The sequence below is a fragment of the Bubalus kerabau genome, chromosome 1 (assembly GCF_029407905.1).
Source record: "Bubalus kerabau isolate K-KA32 ecotype Philippines breed swamp buffalo chromosome 1, PCC_UOA_SB_1v2, whole genome shotgun sequence".
Classification (NCBI taxonomy): Eukaryota; Metazoa; Chordata; class Mammalia; order Artiodactyla; family Bovidae; genus Bubalus; species Bubalus kerabau.
This window is the reverse complement of record NC_073624.1, coordinates 196,119,481-196,138,832: the sequence shown is the minus strand read 5'-3', so window position 1 is coordinate 196,138,832 and position 19,352 is coordinate 196,119,481. Positions and strand designations below refer to the sequence as shown.

The 19,352-nt window shown below is 39.4% G+C and overlaps 1 long non-coding RNA gene across 1 annotated transcript; it reads right to left on the bottom strand.

The window, feature by feature from the left end:
* Positions 1 to 3,681: 3,681 nt before the first annotated feature.
* On the bottom strand, positions 3,682 to 12,477 carry LOC129629050 (uncharacterized). The gene is made up of 3 exons (XR_008703059.1): positions 12,428 to 12,477; positions 5,687 to 5,864; positions 3,682 to 4,570 (listed from the first exon to the last, which is right to left on the bottom strand). It is a non-coding gene; the product is annotated as an uncharacterized LOC129629050 (long non-coding RNA).
* Between the last annotated feature and the right edge of the window lie 6,875 nt (positions 12,478 to 19,352).

Below are 19,352 nucleotides of genomic sequence, written 5' to 3'. Positions count from 1 at the left end.
GCAAAATATAATTTAAGTAAATATAATACATATGACCTAAATAAATATAGATAAATGGAATACTAATAAAATAAAAACCTGAATCAATCCATATTTAAGACTTTTTAAAAAGAGCCCAGGCCTATTTTACCTGCATCTTTGAATATTCAACATTAAATCTATATATTAGTATATGTAAGGTTTTTTTTTATGTGTATTGGAACCTATCTTAAAACATTATTCATACCTCCAAATATTTTGGCTCTTGAGTTTTAGTCTAGTTTAAAGATCTACTTAACATATTGTGTATAAAATCTTTTAAAATAATTTTTTGAAGCACTCAGTCATGTGTTGGTTAATTATTTGAGGTCAAAAATCAGATAGAAACCAACAAGGACCTACTGTAGAGCACAGGGAACTATACTCAAAATCTTGTGGTAACCTATAAGGAAAAAGAATCTGAAAAAAATATCCATATACATATAACAGAATCACTTTGCTGTACACCTGAAACTGACACAACCTTGAAGATTAAATATACTTCAATTTAAATAAGAATCAAAAAAGATAAACACTTTCCTTTACCTTCTAAATAAATGTTGGGAATTTATGTGGCTGTTGTATTATCCCATTATCTTTCCCATGAACTAATCAAATGTACCCTCAGATCAACAAACTACTCAAACAGACACATAGAATTTATGCAGTTTTTTCATTCAATCATTCAGTTCAACAAAGATTTATTGACTAAGTATTATATGCCAGGCTATGTGGAAGACACAGCAAGTACAATCAAAAGCAAGATAGACCTAGTCCCTGTCCTCATAAAAGTTATGAGTTTAACATTGAACATAGGCAAAAAAAAAAACAACTATGAATTAATGCATATATACATGCATAATTTAAATATTAATATATATTATTATAGGAAACAATTACAAGGCAGAGATGGAAAATAAGATGGGAAAAACTACTTTAGATGAAGTGGCAAGTCAAGGACTCTCCAAGTGATATTTAGGCTGACTTTGAGGATGAAAAAGCCAAGCACAAAATTACTGGAAAGGAGCAAGTTGCTCTGAAGTGGAGAAGACATGTGTCCTGAGGAACCACAATGGGCACCTGATGAAATCAGATAGACAAGCAGAGGATGAGGAGTTTAAAATTCTACTCTAATTGAGGTGGGAAACCACTAGAAGATTTAGGGGAGTATCATGATGTGATGTTCCCTTTTGCCCCTCTCTGGATATTTCCTGTTTGTTGCTCATTCAAGCAATGTTCCATCTTGCCCAGATGTCCGGTGTGCTTGTGCAAGACTGTCTCCAAGGTTCCTACCTAGGAGAGGAACAGTGGGGCATTTTATGGACATGATTAACTTTACTCATTATGTCAGATTCCATTTCAAAGTACTGTGTCATTGAGGCTACTACCAGCAGTTATTCTGCTTCATCAACATTGCCATTATCTAAATTTTCATTTTTTTCTAATCTGGAGGGTGTGAAATGGCATCTCAAAATAAACGGTTTTAATGAGCATGTCTCTTATTAAGACAAGAGAAGCATCTTTTCAGTATGTTTATTGGTCATTTTCATTTCCTCTTTTAAATTACTGTTTATGAATGTATGACCCTTTGGGGAAGCAGAAATGGAGAGAGATTACTAATTTTTCCTTATTTTTAGATAGCTTTTGAAATACTCCCAATACTGATCTTTTGTTAGCTTTGTATGTTGCAAATGTTTTATTCCAGCATATGACTTGTCTGTTCAAGTTGCCTATTATGTCTGAGCTCTTATTTTTAACTTATTAGTTTGCTTTTTTTTTATTGAAGTATAGTTGACTTACAACATTTCAGGTGTACAACATGGTAATTCAATACTTTCATAAACTGTACTCCATACAAAGTTACTATAAAATATTGACTATATTCCCTGTGCTAAACATTACATCCTTGTCAATTATTTATTTTATACCTAGTAGCTTGTATCTTTTAATCACCTTGACCTATTTTGTCCCTGACCCTACCACTCTCCTCTCTGGTAATCACTGGTTTGTTCTCTGTATCTGTGAGTCTATTACTGTTTTGTTATATTTTTTCATTTCTTAGATTTCACATATAAGTCAAATCATACATTGTCTTTCTCTGACTTATTTGACTTATTTCACTAAATGTAATGTCCTGCAGGTCCACTCCTGTTGTTGATGACAAAATTTCGATCTTTTTATAGTATATGAGTAATATTCTGTTGTATATATATACCAAAACATTTATCCATTCTTCTGTTGACGGACACTTAGGTTGCTTCCATATCTTGACTTTTATAAATAATGCTGCTATGAACACTGAAGTGCATACATCTATTTGAATTAGTGTTTTTATTTTCTTTGTATAAATACCCAGGAGTAAAAATACTGAATTGTATGGTAGTTCTATTTTTAAGTTTGTGAAGTACCTCCATATGGTTTTTCATAGTGGCTGTACCAATTTACATTCCCACCAACAGTGCATGAAGTTTCCCTTTTTTCCATAGCCTCACCAATGCTGGTTATTTTTTGTCTTTCTGATAATAGCTGTTCTGACTGGTGTGAGGTGATATCTCATTTTCTTAATAATTTGCACTTTCTGTAACTTAAGAACTCCTTCCATTCTGAGGTTAAAAGAATGTGCTCGTGTATTTTCTTCTAAAAATATGTTTTCTTTTCAAACTAGGATCCTTTATGTATTTGGAATTTATTTTTGTTTCTGGTGTGAATTAAGGCATCATCTAATCATTTATAGGGATAATGAATTCTTCCCTGGTGGCTTAGACCATAAAGAATCCATCTGCAAGGCAGGAGACCTGGGTTCGATCCCTGGGTTAGGAAGATCCCCTGGAGCAGAGCATGGCAACCCACTCCAGTATTCCTGCCTGGAGAATTCTATGGACAGAGGAGCCTGGCAGGCCACAGTCCAGGGGGTCACAAAGAGTCAGACGTGACTAAGCCACTAAGCACAGTACAGCACATGTATTTGGAATTATTTTTGTTTCTGGTGTGAATTAAGGAATCATCTAATCATTTATATGGATAATGAATCCTCCCACCTTATTTATCGAATAGTCTTTCCTTCCCCATTAATCTGCAATGCAGCTCTATGACACATTGCTGTCTTCATTACTGTTACTTACAAGGAAAGTTTTTTATCTGATAAGACAAGACTTCTTACCTACTTCAGAAGTGATTTGCTACTTTTGACCCTTTGATCTTCCATTTAAATTTTAGAATGTGGCTTGTCAAGTAAAGATTTATTTTAAAAGTTGAAATTGCAGAAAATCTATTGCTCAATTTGAGAAAATGTGACATTTTATGGTGTTCAATATACCTACTCATATACATGATGGTGCCTCCATTTATTACATCTTTAATATCCTTTGATAAAGTTTTAGAGAATTCTACACAGAAGTCTTGCACATCATTTGTTAGACTTATTCCTAGGTACTTTACACCTTTGTTGTTTTTGGAAATTTTAATTGCATTTTATTTTGTTGATGTTGTACAGAAATATAATTGAATTTCTAAATTGATCTTATGTTCCACATTCTTGCTAAATCTTATTAATGTTAATAATCTGTAGACTGTGTTTTTTGTAGACAATAATATTATTTGAAATTTAAAAAAATTTTTTACCTTTCTGAACTTTAGTCCTTTTAAATCTTTTTTATTTAATTATACAACAAGAAACTCCATATAATGTTGAATATAAATAGTAATTCCAGGCTTTTTCATTTTGTTCCTAATTTAAAAGGGAATGCTTTTATTTCAGATTTTATCAACTTTTCTGAGGTTAAAGAAGTTTCCTTCTTGTTGAGGTTTTTTTAAAAGGTTGTTGAAACTATTGAGTGCTTTTCCGGCCTCCACTAAGATAATCCTCATTTGAAAATCTCTGGCATTCATAAAGCATATAGCACTTCATTTGAAGTTCATGAGAAGTCATCATTTCCCAAAATACAGAACACTGGAAGGTCTTGAAAAACACGAATTGCTTTAAGCTTCATAAATAGACTGGAAAAGGCTCTGATGAATTAACAGTTCAATAAACTAGTCATTCAGCAAATAAAAATCAGGTATTTTTAAATTAGTTTTTGGAGATTTACTATACAAATTAGCCATTAGGTCTATTGCTTTTTAAAAATTTGTTTCTCCAAAATATTTCATTTTAGATTGTCAGTCTATTTCCATTTTAGACAAAGATGAAAGTTGCCAGTGAAGCTAATGTGTTAAAAGGAGTGCCATGGGCTTTGGGGGTATAAACAAGGGCCAGGATGACAACAAAAGAGGGCAAATATGGGGCAGTACCAAGCTGGAATGTGAAACTAAGATGGACCCAGTGCTGGGCTATGGTTTGGGGAACCTCCAGGCTGCAGTGGACGATGAACTTGGTAGGTTCAAAACAGCCTTGAGTCACTTTCACTGTGCCTCCTCGTAGTGGCTCCAACGACTCTGCTTCCACTCCTCTGCTCATCAGTTGTCATCAGTGAGTGGTAGAGGAGATGTTGACCCTTCTTCCTTTCCACTCTCCCCTCCCAAGAGCCTTGCTTTTTCTTAGCCAGTCCCATTTCTGCAATTAGGGAAAGGATAGAAGACTATTTGGTACTTGAAGAACAGGAACATAGTAGATACTATACCTTGATCCATTTTTACTAGGTAAGCCCCATGGCCTTAGCTCCTGTTCACAGGAGTTGAAGAGTTGAGTGACATTTAGAAGCTAAAGGGAGGTTGAGTTTTAGGAAATGGGCTTCCTTCTCCAGGAACGGGGGTGAAGGCTAGCAATCAAAGAAAGCAGGACTGTGTTAAGGGGAAAGATAATAGTGTCCTGAGTATGAGGCAAGTATTTCAGTGAATGGAGTGAGGTGAGGTGGGGTCAGGTGAGCAGGTGAGGGCAAGATGGCAGGATCAGTGAACTCTGCTGGGCCTTGGGGTACAAAGATGTAGTAGAAGTTAGAATGAGGAGGTGGCATACAGAGGAAGAGGCCTCTTCGATGGAAGAGTTAGAATTTTCCAAGAAGAAAAGAGAACTCCCCAGCACTAACATTGCCAGAAGAGGAGGGACCTACAGTCTCCTTCCCAAACTGTGCCAGATACTTCCCTACTGTCTAATGATTCTCACAATACACATGCTCAAGCCTATTACCAGGCTTTTGTAAATGGAGTAAGTCTGAAAATTCCCATTCACCTTTCCAGATGCACCTCCTGAAAGGTTTAGTATAACATCAAAGCTCTTCCCTTGCCCCCTTACTTCTGCCCTCAAAACTAGAAGCCTTTTCTTATTATCCCATATTAACTATGTATCAGAGTGAATTGTCAAAAGGCAAGTATTTATTATAAAACCAAAGAAGCTTAATCTTCTACCTTCACTTATTTGGGCCCTTCCAAGGCCCTGGGAATGTCCCTAGCAAGATATTCATGTAGTTGTACATTTTAATAAACTTTTCAGATAATATTTTAACTACAATTATAATTGCCTTCTCTTCATTTCAATTTTCTCTCTGTTACATGTCCCCTCCAGTCAGGTAGCCAAGGGCATTTTTGGCACTGTGAACTAAGGGGAAGTTGTTTGGAGATACATTTAATTAGAGATAAGTGGAATATATTGATGGGATTTGCCATCATTTCTATGTGCTAAGTTATCACTAGTCCTCCTGGCTTCCAGGAATACTCCACTAAGCAAATTCACCTTCCTTGGTGACACAGAAGTGCAGGAACAGGGACTACGCTGGTGGTCCAGTGGCTAAAACTCTGTGCTCCAAATGCAGGGAGCCCAGGTTTGAATCCTTGTCAGGAAACTAGATGCCACATGCCACAACTGAGAGTTCACGTGCCACAGTGAAGATCCCACATGCTGAAACTAAAACCTGTGATGGCCAAATAAATAAATAAACATTAGAGGGGAAAAAGGTGCAGGACCAAAGATGATTCCATCATATAAACATGTCCTACAAGTGCCATGCATCAGAAGCACGTAGGTAATAGAAGAGAAATTAAGTTGGAAATGTACAGAGCCGAAGGTTGTCTCCGGCAAGGTCTTCCCATCATCACACGTGTAAATTGTAACTTCTGGGTTCTGTTCTCACTAACACCAAGTCAAACCAGAAATTCTCTCTCCTGTTATGACTTGATGCTTCATAATGCAGCTGATATAAGTATACCAAATTTTATTTATGCTCATTACACAATTTATCAGAATTCTTTATGGAGCACAAACCCAAGGTAATACTAAAAGCAGCCATTGTGTCTGTGTCACATAGTACATCTTGCTGCTACTGCTGCTAAGTTGCTTCAGTCATGTCCAACTCTGTGCAACCCCATAGACGGCAGCCTATCAGGCTCCCCGTCCCTGGGATTCTCCAGGCAAGAACCCTGGAGTGGGTTGCCATTTCCTTCTCCAATGCATGAAAGTGAAAAGTCAAAGAGAAGTCGCTCAGTCGCGTCCGACTCTTCGCGACCCCATGGACTGCAGCCTACCAGGCTCCTCCGCCCATGGGATTTTCCAGGCAAGAGTACTGGAGTGGGGTGCCATCGCCTTCTCCGCTTAGCATGACAATATCAAGAACAGGTTTGAAACTGTCTGAAAATGTCTAACCTATTGATAAAACTCATGGCTTCCCCCGTGGCTCAGATGGTAAAGAGTCTGCTGGCAATGCAGGAGTCTCAGGTTCAATCCCTGGGTCAGGAAGATCCCCTGGAGAAGGAAATGGCAACCCACTCCAGAATTTTTGCTTGAAAAAATCCTATGGATGGAGGAGCCTGGCAGGCTACAGTCCATGGGGTTGCAAAGAGTTGCACATGACTGAGTGACTAACACTTTCAATTTCAAACTTTTTCTAGAGAAAAGACTGTATTATCTCTAATTGAAAATTACAAAACTTGTGTCATATGAAAGGATCAACAAGTACCGGTTAAAAATAAAACAGCATAGAATATGTCAGACAGTTAATTTATAAGAGTGTTACATTAGTTTTTTGGATTTGGAGATATTGATGGAGTTTGTCAGCTATTTCTAAACTAATAACTTGACTTCTTTTCTCTTTCTAAATATATATTCCCTTTCATGCCTAATTTTTTGTTCCTAATTTCTCTTAAAGAAGACCCTAAAGTAGTATAAGCCTTCGATCCACAAACTCTTGACATACTCCTGATTCTAATTGTTTCTGTATCTGTGTTCTCCAGGAGATCTGAGCCTTTTGGTCTTAAAACTTCATGGAAATCTATGGATATGGATAAGTTTAGCTTCAAGTCCCACTTTCATTAAGAGTTTTTTTGTTGTAACAGATTTTTTTAAAAGTCAGACTCATTTCCATGCCTTCATCTCTTTCCTTCCCTCTCTATCTCTCTTTCCCTCCCTTCCTCCCTCCTACCTCTCCTCCATGTTTAACAAAATAAAACCAGCCAAGGGTAACTGATGTGGAAATTCTAGGAGTTTCCTCCATGTGTATCTATATGGGGCTGGATGAGGGAGATTGAAAGCCCTGCCAAGAAGTACATAAGTAATGAGTAACTGTTTCTACATAAGCCAGCAGTAACAATAATAGCCTCCTCTATTTGCACTGTGGCATACTCATGGGAATTTTTAGAGATATGACCTTATAAACTTTGGTGGTTTTTTCCTGCAATAGATGGATTATGGTTACTCTCTATGTTGCTTAGGTGAGGAAAGCAAGTAACAGAAAAGGAAGAGAAGTTTTCTGTTGTTGCCATATGGCAAAACTGAACCAATGAAATGAATTCATGCAGTGAATACGCAGCCAGTTACAAAACCAAAATAGTTATCCAACTTCATTAACCAATTTATTCACCTGGCTTAGCTCCAATTATTTGGGCTACTTCCAAAAATCAAATCCAAACTTCAAGGGTCATTTCATTCAGTTTCTTCATGGTGATTTTTATAACCCCACAGGGGACACTGGTTTCAGAGACAGGCATAATTCTCTGTTTGAAAAAATGAAGTTAAGAAGACTTTTCTGGGATTCTGATTTTTACATTTAGTCCTTTTATGATCCTGTGAGTTTCAGTTAAATTTATGTTAAAAGACAATGGTATTTGCTCTATGTGCTTTTGAGCAATAACAAAAGAACAAGTATGGTGGGTAATTTCATTTATTAGAAAGTTATAGAATACTTTCTAAGATCTATGGGTAAGGATGCTCTGTCTAGGGAGTACTGCTTGGTGTACATCTGGTTTAATCACTTTCTAAACTGTGTAATTCCTCAGTGCCTCACTTTGCTCAACTGTAAAATGGAGATAATCATAGGATTGTGGAGAGTATTAAGTGAGATAATACAGAAAGTGCTTGGCACACAGCAAATGTTCTGACACTAGTTGTGATTATGATAAGGCAATGGGAGAGTAATAATGGTAATATTCACTTGCCACCTAGAGCTCTTAGAGGCCAGGAATACATCCTTGTCTCTGTATCCCTAGCACCTAGCACAAAGAAGAAACTCTATGATAAGGAGAGACTCCTGTGGAGTAAAGAAATGGCTAAAGAAGGGATGGGATGGGGAGGGAGGTGAGAGGGGGGTTCAGGATGGGGAACACATGTACACCCATGGTTGATTCATGTCAATGTATGGCAAAAACTGCTACAATATTGTAAAATAATTAGCCTCCAATTAAAATAAAAAGAAAAAAATTAAAAAAAAAAAAAAAGAAATGGCTAAAGAGTCAGCTCCTATTTCCAAGGGACTTCAGTTTCTGCTGGAGACAGACACACACTCAGACAACCATAAAAGGTAGAGAAGGTGCATGTACCTTGAAGATTAAATTATTGACTGAACTCTCCAAGCTATAATTTCCCACAGCATATTTCCTGTTAATCCCAATGTTGCAATACTTAGATCTAGAAATAAACTACACATTTCAAATGTTTAGTGGGACAAAATAAACTTTTCCTAATGTGGAAGTCTCACAGCTGCCAGGATGATCCTGGAGGAAAAGAAACTCCTACTTAATTCCCTCCAACAAACCCAAAGGGGCAGAACAGGATGCCATGAACAAGCCTCACTCCAAGCATATGTGTTCAGTCATGTCAGACTCTTTGCAACCCCATGTAGCCTGTCAGGCTCCTCTGTCCATGGAATTTTCCAGGCAAGGGTAATGGAGCAGGTTGTCATTACCTACTCCAAAGGATCTTCCCAACTCAGGGATCGAACCCATGTCTATGGAATCTCCTGCTTTGGCAGGTGGGTTCTTTACCACTGCACCACCTGGGAAGCCTTTCTCACTCCAACCATGCTCCTGCAAAAGGAAAAAGAAACTTGGAAGCAGGAATGGTCGTATCATACGAGAGTGTTGATTTATCTCTGAGCATTGTCCTTTGGACTGTGAGGAGGGCACTCTGTGACCTGGTCGGCTTCTCTGTCACATCTCTTGCCCTGTTTGTACCCCAGAGAGGCTACATTCCAGCCACACATGCTAATTCTGGGCCTTTGAACCTTCTTCTCTGCCTACAAGAGTTGGACACAACTGACTGACTAACACACACACACTGGCTACGACACACGGGCAGAGTACAGTCTGAGCTGTCTTTCAAAGCTGGACCAGGTACCACTGCCTTCAGAAAGTCTACCCTGACCTTATCCCCCTTTCTCTGGACTTACATTGTACCTTTTGTTTACTTTCATTACTGCATTTATCACACACTCAATCTTACTTGTTGTTAATATCTCTCTTCCTTACACTCGGCCTTTTATTCCTAACCAATCACTCAGCACAGTTCCTGGCGTAAGCTAAACAATGATAAATGTTGGATGAATGAAGGGTGGTGGATGATGGATACATAAGGAGCTCCCCTGAGTTGACCAGAATAGCTGACCCTTGCTGGGGTGCTGCTGACCACACCCCAGGAAGGCTGAGGAGGAGCAGACAAGTTGGTAATATGCTCAGTGCAGGGAGAGCAGCTAATGGCAAAGTCAGATGACCTCTCAGATCTTCTGACTCCAAGTCTAGAATCTTTTCACTCTCACACTAATTTCACTCTTCTTCTAATTCATTATTAGATCTCAACTGCTGTTTGCTTCACTATGGTCCCAAGTGCTTTACCCTTGCCATTGGGAAGAGAGAGGAGAAAAGTACACAACTAAAAGGCTACGAGGAGCAACATAGGCTGAAATTCCTGTTTCCATAAATATAAGGTTAATTTTAACTTAATTCTACACTGAATTAATTTAAGCTTAATAAGCTTAATTACTCTAAAACTAAATTAATAAATATAAATAATTTAATAAACATTGGTTTTTAGTTTAATAAATAATCCCTCAGAGATGTCTCACATTTTCATAGCTTCGTGCCTCTGTGCCTGTTTTCTCTCTGCCTGGGATAGTAGTTCCCTCAAGCAACACTTAACCAACAAGTATTTTGCATTTTTGCAATATCCTGTTGGTTACACAGGTTGGCCCAGCGTATTCAGTGGGCATGGGGACCATCAAATGGGAGAAACCCAAGAAAGGGAGGGATCACATGAGACCATCGTGGAGGCGGGGCACCTCAGCAGTTTGTAGATGACACCAAAACTACTACATATTTCTAATCTGAACAGTAATATATGAGGGAAGGGCAGGAGCCCTGGAGTTACTCAGACCTATATTTGAATCACAATTCCAGCACTTACTGCATTACCTTAGTTACCTAATTTTTCCAAACCTCAGTTTTCTCATCTGTAAAATGGGGCAAGTAGGACCTCTTAGGACTGTTTTGAGGATTAGGCATGTGCAGTATGTGGCAAGCAGGGCACTCAAGAACTGCTGTTACAGTGACAAGGTCGGTGAAGTGTTACTATAGAAATACAATCAGTTCAGTTCAGTTCAGTCGCTCAGTCGTGTCCGACTCTTTGCGACTCCATGAATCGCAGCACGCCAGGCCTCCCTGTCCATCACCAACTCCCGAGTTTACTCAGACTCACGTCCATCGAGTCAGTGATGCCATCCAGCCATCTCATCCTCTGTCGTCCCCAAACAGGAAGTCATAATCCAGACACTGAGTCAAATCTTAAGGGTCCCCCCCCCCAATTTGTTTTATTATCCCCATAGACTTCCCAGATAACTTAGTGGTAAAGAATCCACCTGCAATGCAGGAAACCAGAGTTCAGTTTCTGGGTTGGGAAGACCCCCTGGAGAAGGAAATGGCAACCCACTCCAGTATTCTTGCCTGGGAAATCCTATGGACAGAGGAGCCTGGCAGGCTATCAGTCCAGATCAGATCAGATCAGATCAGTCGCTCAGTCGTGTCCGACTCTTTGCGACCCCATGAATCGCAGCACTCCAGGCCTCCCTGTCCATCACCAACTCCTGGAGTTCACTCAGACTCACGTCCATTGAGTCAGTGATGCCATCCAGCCATCTCATCCTCTGTCGTCCCCTTCTCCTCCTGCCCCCAATCCCTCCCAGCATCAGAGTCTTTTCCAATGAGTCAACCCTTCGCATGAGGTGGCCAAAGTACTGGAGTTTCAGCTTTAGCATCATTCCTTCCAAAGAAATCCCAGGGCTGATCTCCTTCAGAATGGACTGGTTGGATCTCCTTGCAGTCCAAGGGACTCTCAAGAGTCTTCTCCAACATCACAGTTCAAAAGCATCAATTCTTTGGCACTCAGCCTTCTTCACAGTCCAACTCTCACATCCATACATGACCACAGGAAAAACCATAGCCTTGACTAGACGAACCTTTGTTGACAAGAGTCAGATATGACAACTTAAACAACAACAATAAATAATACCAAAAGTCCATGTGCCCAATACACAGAGGCCAAACAATACCAAAATGTCAGAGTTTGGAACAGAGAAAGGTTTACTGCAGGACCATGAAAGAGACAGGTCACTTATGACTTAAAAACCCCCAAGCCCCCTGAAAGCTTTCAGCGAAGCCCTTTTGTAATAAGTTTTGCAAACTTCTTGGTGTCACATCCTTTGTTCTTGAGTTCGGGTCATGGTCAGGTAAGGATGTTCCCGTAAATCTCTACCAAATGAATGTTTTTCTCTGTTCTGACAAGAAAGGGCAAGATCCCAAGGCATAGTTTTCACCCTCCAAGGTCCCGGTCCTGGCTAAGGAGGCAGATATCATATCAGTAGGCAGCTCCCTCAGGGCCAGGTTCCCAGACCCTGTCCAGCTGCCATCCCTGAGGGAGCCAGGCACCCAGGAGCCAACTGGCCCTCAGGTTCCTCAGGCCACACAAATGATGGGAGCCAGGTCCTGAAGACTGCATCTTAAGCAAACGGCTCCTGCCATTAGGTCGCAGAGGCAGGGATCAGGGAGAGGCTCCACCGTGGCCCGACCAGCCCTGCTGAGGGCTCTAGAGCCCTGCAAAACATAGCTCTTAGCCTGTTCCCTGGGCCTGCCACCCCCAACCCCCACCCACCACTCACCTGCTGGCCCAGAGCCTGTGAACTGGAGGGTCTGGGGTAGAAGGCCAGGAGTGGCCTCTTACCTTGCTCTCTGTATGCAGACCGCCACTTTGCGCAGGCCCACCTTTGACTCAATGTACTCGCTAACTGGCGGCTCTTTGGCGGTTGCTTGTGGGCGGGTCCAGCTGCGGCGCTGACCAATGACTAAGTAGGACCACTAATGGTCCCCCTGGCTAAGCCTTCAAGACTCTGCCTGCAACGCAGGAGACCCGGTTAGATCCCTCTCACTTTGACTTTCACAGGGTCACAGGTAACAGGGTAGGTAGGGGCTGTTGCACGGGAGATGTACGAGTGTGCATGTTTGTTGCTCAGTCGTGTTCGACTGTTTGTGACCCCATGGACTGGAGGCCGCCCGGCTCCTCTGTCCATGGGATTTCTCAGGCGGGAATACTGGAGTGAGTTGCCATTTCCTTCTCCAGATCTTCCCAAAGTCAACTAAACAATAAAACAACTCAATGAGAGCTAAAAACAGGGGGGTAAAGTAGATGAAGCTTAAAAAAAATACTTTTTTATTTATTTGAAACATGGAAACACTTGAGAATTTAAGATTCAAACTTGAAGAGCCAAGCAGCTGTCAAGATGCTGGGCTAAGTAGTTTCCTCAAAATTACACTACTTTGTGGGGAGGCAGGGGGCAGAGAGGGATGTGATTATCTCTAGGGGAAAAAAAAAAAAAAAAAGGTTCAAAATGTCTGTGTCACATCAAAATGAAAGGTTTTCCCAACATTGCTACCAGTTACAAGGTGAAACAATGTTCTGTACTCAGGAATTCCACACTTTGGGCTTTGAACTTTGTTGTAAATTTGTCCAACAATGTTCTGTACTCAGGAATTCCACATTTTGGGCTTTCACTTTGTTGTAAATTTGTCCCAGCTTAGCTTCTTCTCCAGTAAAGTAACACTAAAGACCCTAAGAAAAGAAGCTTCTTTGTGTCTGATACAAAATATTCTTTCTTCAAATTCATCTGCTGAAAAGAATAGTGGAAGGACCCCTAACAGGCTTCTGTGACCTAGAGCAAATCACTGACCCTTTCTTCTTCCTCATCTCACAAAATGGAGAGATCTGTTGTGAATAAAGTTTTTCCAGACAACTGAGAAATTAAAAGGAGAAAAAAATCAGATGAGGTGATATATAAAGTTTAAAATTACAAGATCCTTCTGAGGAAAAAAAAGTGAAGCATTCTTTTTGGGTATTTTATTCTTGTGGAATTTTTTCAAATTTTATTTTAGTTACTATCTGAAGTGGTGCTTTATCATTTAGGCTAATTAAGCTGAAACTTTTAGGTCCTATCAGAATGAAGCACTTCTAATTCAATATTCATTCTTTGCACCTAATTTTGTAGTGCTTCTGAAAGAAGTCCTCCATATTGTTTAGGCTTTAGACCCTACAAAACTGAGCCTGCTGTAGTTGCTGAAGTTTTCAATCAAGACTAATAGACATTATCATCAATATTTCATGAAAGCAAAATGGGAAATAATCTAACAGTTTAAAAAAATCTATGCAGGAAGCTATTGTGATGGTATGAAAGGGTATTTCCAAAATTGGAAAATATGGAAATAAAACGTATTCCCTACACAGACATACTTTGAAGGAGACCATTCATACTGTCATACAAGATGACCACATTATATAATCCATATATACTAGAGTATGTAACATATGCTTAATGTAGAATGTAATTTTAGAGTAAAACATAAAGGTGGTAACATCTTTAAAAGAGAGAAAGGAGTTATCAGATCTTTTATTTATATGCATTATTATATCCCACATCTGGGGAGTTTTGAAGAAGTAGAGGTTCCAGAAATCCAAAAGCTACTCTACTAATAATAATTCTTCTTTGAGTTAAGAAGTAGCATAGGAGAGTAGTTAAGAAGACCAATTCCTCAGCCAGATTGTCTGGGAGCCCACCTCATTTGAGTAGCTTGTCGTGTCTGTACTTCATTTACCTCTCCTATTAAAGTGGGGGAAGGGTGACAGCGCCTACCTCAAAAAGCCATTGTAAGGATTGAATGAGTAACTGGATTTAAGTGCTTAGAAATCTGCCTACCATATATAAGTGCTACCTGTGAACTTGTATGCTCAGTCATATCCAACTCTTTGTGACCCCATGGACTGTAGACCACCAGGCTCAGCTGCCCATGGAATTTTCCAGGCAATAAATGTTACTTAACACACCTTTGGCTGATTTCTAACTTCGGCTAACACCTCACAAATTGTTTTATTGGCTTTATGAAATTTTTCATCTTATCCTACTGTCGTTCTCCCATTAATGATAGCATGTTGCCTCTAGATCACCTACTGAAATGCCAAATTTTTAGTCAGAAAGAATGTGTTATTCATCTTTGTATCCCCTTAAGTTTATTGGCTAGTCTTCTGGCCTTATTTAGGACGGAAGTAATCACTGAATATTTCTGAATTGCAACTTAAGAACAAGTGAAATAGAAAATCGTGTGGCATAGCTTAAATGTTTCACAGCATAGGATTATTATGGGTTTTTTCAAAAGGGTTTTTAATATTTGCTAAAATTTCCACATTAAGAAGTATAATTATGCCAATTACTGAGCAAGAGTTGAACTTTTTGATGATGAATAAAATAACAAAATTTTGGGTTGAGTTGGTTAAACAGAAGATATTAAAAAGCTTCTTTCTCTTAAGTATCAATAAGATATTTCTACTGGAAGCTGCCTCATTTATTAGTCTATCTGCCACACAGAAGAAGCCTATTAAGATGATTTTACTTTGAACTTTCCTCAATATCTGGGTTTATCATAATAAAACAGAGTATGTTTTTATGCCCTAAACCACTCTGTTTATGTGAACACTAAATGACTGGGTTAGTTCTAAAGTAATGTTGTAAAGTATGGTAAATATTTAATGGAAATATTGAGTGACCATTTTTAAAGTCCCTTACCTAAGTGACAGGGAGTTTTGTTCATTTTATAGTTGTACAAATGGCCCTAAATTAATGATAAATAATAAGAAACACATGGTGATGCTGACACCACAGTTTTTTGGGTCTAGGTCTCTTCTTTGGATCCCAAAGAGAAATAGCTTTGTTTATTCCTGAATTCAAAAGAAATAAAATTATCCTACTGTGTGCCTATCAGGTTTTTCCATAGTGCTGGAAAACTATATAATAATAAGCAAATCTGCAGTTCTATGTAGTTTTAGCAGCCTATCCAAAATACATAGAAACAGAGTGATAGCTCTACTTCTATTGAGTAATTCTTGATTAGGTCCAGGCTCAGTCCCACCTTCTCTTAATAAAAATGACAATAGCCTAGTGTATATTAGATACCTCCTATGTGCCAGGTACCACGGTAAACTCTTTCTGCAATTTAGCTAATTCAAATTTCACAATAGCCTTATGAAGTAGGAACTACCCAATTTTGCAAATAGAAAGCTGAAGTTTGGAAAAGTAAGTACTTATATTCCATGACAGATGAGTTGGACTCAATCTTTAGATTTTAGGCACATGCTCTTTCTATCTCACTATACTCCAACCCCTTCCACTTTTAATCTCCTTCCATCATGGAGTAACGGTGCTGGCTAATGGGTGTGGACATTCTAAAGTAAGTGGGTGATCTAAATCCCCACCAAAACTGGAGAATTAAATGTGACGCCAAAAACCTAAGCTACAAAAGAAATAATAAATTGGACCTCATCAACGATAAATGCCAAAGACCATCAAGAAAATGAATACAACCCACAGAACGAAAGAAAATAGTTATAAACTGTGTATCTGATAAAAGTATAGCATCTCGAATATATAAAGAACTCAATAATGAAAAGACAATTCATTTTTAAGTGGGTAAAAGATTTGAACAGCTTTTTCTTCAGAGAAGATGTATAAATGTCCAATAAGAAGTAATATGGTGATCAACATTATCATTCACTGCTGCTGCTGCTGAGTCGCTTCAGTCCTGTCCGACTCTGTGCGACCCCATAGACGGCAACCCACCAGGCTCCGCCGTCCCTGGGATTCTCCAGGCAAGAACACTGGAGTGGGCTGCCATTTCCTTCTCCAATGCATGAAAGTGAAAAGTGAAAGTGAAGTCGCTCAGTCGTGTCCAACTCTTCATGACCCCATGGACTGCAGCCTACCAGTCTCCTCCGTCCATGGGATTTTCCAGGCAAGAGTACTGGAGTGGGGTGCCATTGCCTTCTCGGTATCATTCACTAGGAAAATACAAATTAAAGCCACAACGAGATGCCACTTCCCATCTAGTAAAATGACTATACTCAAAAAAGAGAAAAAATCAAGTGTTAGTGAGCATGTTTGAGAAACTGGAACCCTCATACGTTGTTGGGAGTGTAAAATGGTACAACTACTTTGGAAAAAATTTGGCAGTTCCTCTAAAATCTAAACTTAAAGTAGCTGTGTGACCCATCAATTCCACTCCCAAGTATATACCCAAGATAACTGAAAATACCTGTGTAGGCCAAAACTTGAACATGAATATTCATAATAGCTAAAAACTGGAAAAAAACCCAAATGCCTATCTATTGATCAATAAAATGTGGTATATCCACAAGATGGAATATTATTTGGTATAAAAAAGGAATGAAGTACTGTTACACGTCACAACATGGATGAAAGAAGTTAGTGACAAAAGACTTCATCATTCTATTTATATGAAGTGTCCAGAAGAGGCAAATCTATGGAGATAGAAAATAGATTAGTGGTTACCAAGGGCTAAGGAAAAGGGACAATGGAGATTTACTACTAATGGTGACAGGGTTTCATTTTGTGGTAATGAAAATGTTCTGGAATTAGTGGTGACAGCTTCATAACTCTATATAGTGATACTAAGACCCCTGAATCACATAGCCTTCAAAAGAGTGAACTTGATGGTATATGACATATATCTCAATTAAGCTGTTATTTTTTTAAATGCTAGTGAAAGATTATAAGAAATCATTTATTTTTTTTGCAAGTTCATATTCTGTAAGTATAAAGTATGTAAATAAGTTTTCCATGACTGATGATTTGGCTTGTGCATGCGTGCTCATATCTGACTCTTCGTGACCCCATGGACTGTAGCCTGCCAGGCTCCTCTCCCCATGGAATTTCCCACGCAAGAAAACTGGAGTGGGTTGCCATTTCCTACTCCAAGGAATCTTCCCAACCCAGGGATCAAATCTGCATCTCCTGCATTGGTAGGTGGAGTCTTTAACACTGAACCACCTGGCAAGCTCTTTAAATTGGCTTCCTGATTTTTAAAAGGAATGACATGTTTTTACTGAACCAGAACTTCTAGGTCAATATTTTCTTTATTTGCCACTTAACTTTTTAAAAATGCTTCCCTTTTACCCTTTCACCAGAATTGTGTAGCATTAGGATCGGAATACTAGAGTCCTATAAGAAAGGGGTTGTGTCAGAGGTCCCCCACAACAGCCCACACTCAGAGATTCATATTGCAGGGAGATTCTTTACCATCTGAGCCACCAGGGAAGCCCCAGAAAGACTCACAGAACTCAGCATATGGTTGTACACGTGGCTAGGATTTATTACAGTGACATAGTAAGTTGGGCCATAAGGGGAAAAGATACTGGTGGAGTCAGGAGTCTGTGTACAGGATTCCTAATGCTCTCTCCCTCCCTGGGTTACAGGGAATGCATTTCTCCCCCGGAAACAAAAATGTAGCAACATGCTTATGATATTTCTGCCCAGAGAAGCCCATTAGACATTCAGAACCCAAGGTTTTTATTGGCAGCTAGTCACTTAGGCACCCTCTGCCTAGTTCATACTCCAAATACAAACTCTCAGAAAAAAAAGGCAGATGATCAGGGAATTCTATGGTTGTCCAGTGGTTAGGACTCGACACTTTCACAGCTGAGGGCTTTGATTCAATCCCTGGTTGGGGAACTAGGATTCCACAAGCTGTGTGATGCAGCCAAAAAAAGGCAGATGATAGGCATAAATTATATTATCTGCATATTCTAGGCTCAGTGAGGTGGAGAACAGTGGAAATACCCCAAAATCCAAATTCCCAAATGCCAACTAAGAGTCAACCTTGCAAACAGGTCTTTCTTAGAAGTCTCAGACATGCTATGTTACCTCTTCTCTGCACAGGAGTGGAAAATGAAGATCTCAAAACCAGCATCCCATGAAAATAGATTCTTGAGGGAAAGAGGAAGAGGATTAAGAGTTTTGAAATAGACTCAGAACGATTTCAGGGCCAGGGGGACACTGTAAGGTTTGGTTTTCAAGTCAGAAGTCTATTGACTCCACAACCTTGGCAAGAAGATTGATTCACTAGTCTTAGGACCACTTAGGCCTGATCACTTTGAAGTAGTCCCAGGAGTTTCTAGCTTAAAGTCCTGTCTGTTACCACCATCATGGCCTTCCACTCTCCAGCCTTCCAAGTGAAAGTAAACCCCTGTTCCTTTCTGGGCATCTACATATTCCAACAGAAAGAAGAATGTCTGAATTACAAACATTCTTTGATTCTTACCAAAAGGTAAAAATGGAATGCCCTGGCATTCCATAAAGAATCCTCACAGATGAACAGATGCTGAAATGGTTATCAGTAAGAGCAGAGTTCATGACACACCCTCGAAATACTTATCAGCTCAGCAGTTCTTATTAGCCCACATGTGATCATCAAAGATGTAACCCTGAGGAATAAGCCCTACGCAGGAGGGCTCCAATTTAGTCCTTTTCTTTCCTGCAAATACTGAATAAGAATAATCTTCTATCTCATGGAAGTGTAGAACAATCTGTTGGCTGTTGCCACTCTTTTTGGAACCAACTAACACCATAAATCAACTAGAATACATCTTAAAAAGGAAGTGAAAGGGAAGTGAAAGGAAGTCTTTTTTCCCAGGGCAATGAATTTCTATTACATAAGAATTGTTTAACTTTGACCATTGAGTTACTAAATATATCATAATGCAGAACTCAAAGTGCATGCAAGAAAGCAGGAAAGGACTCTCTGGCCACTTG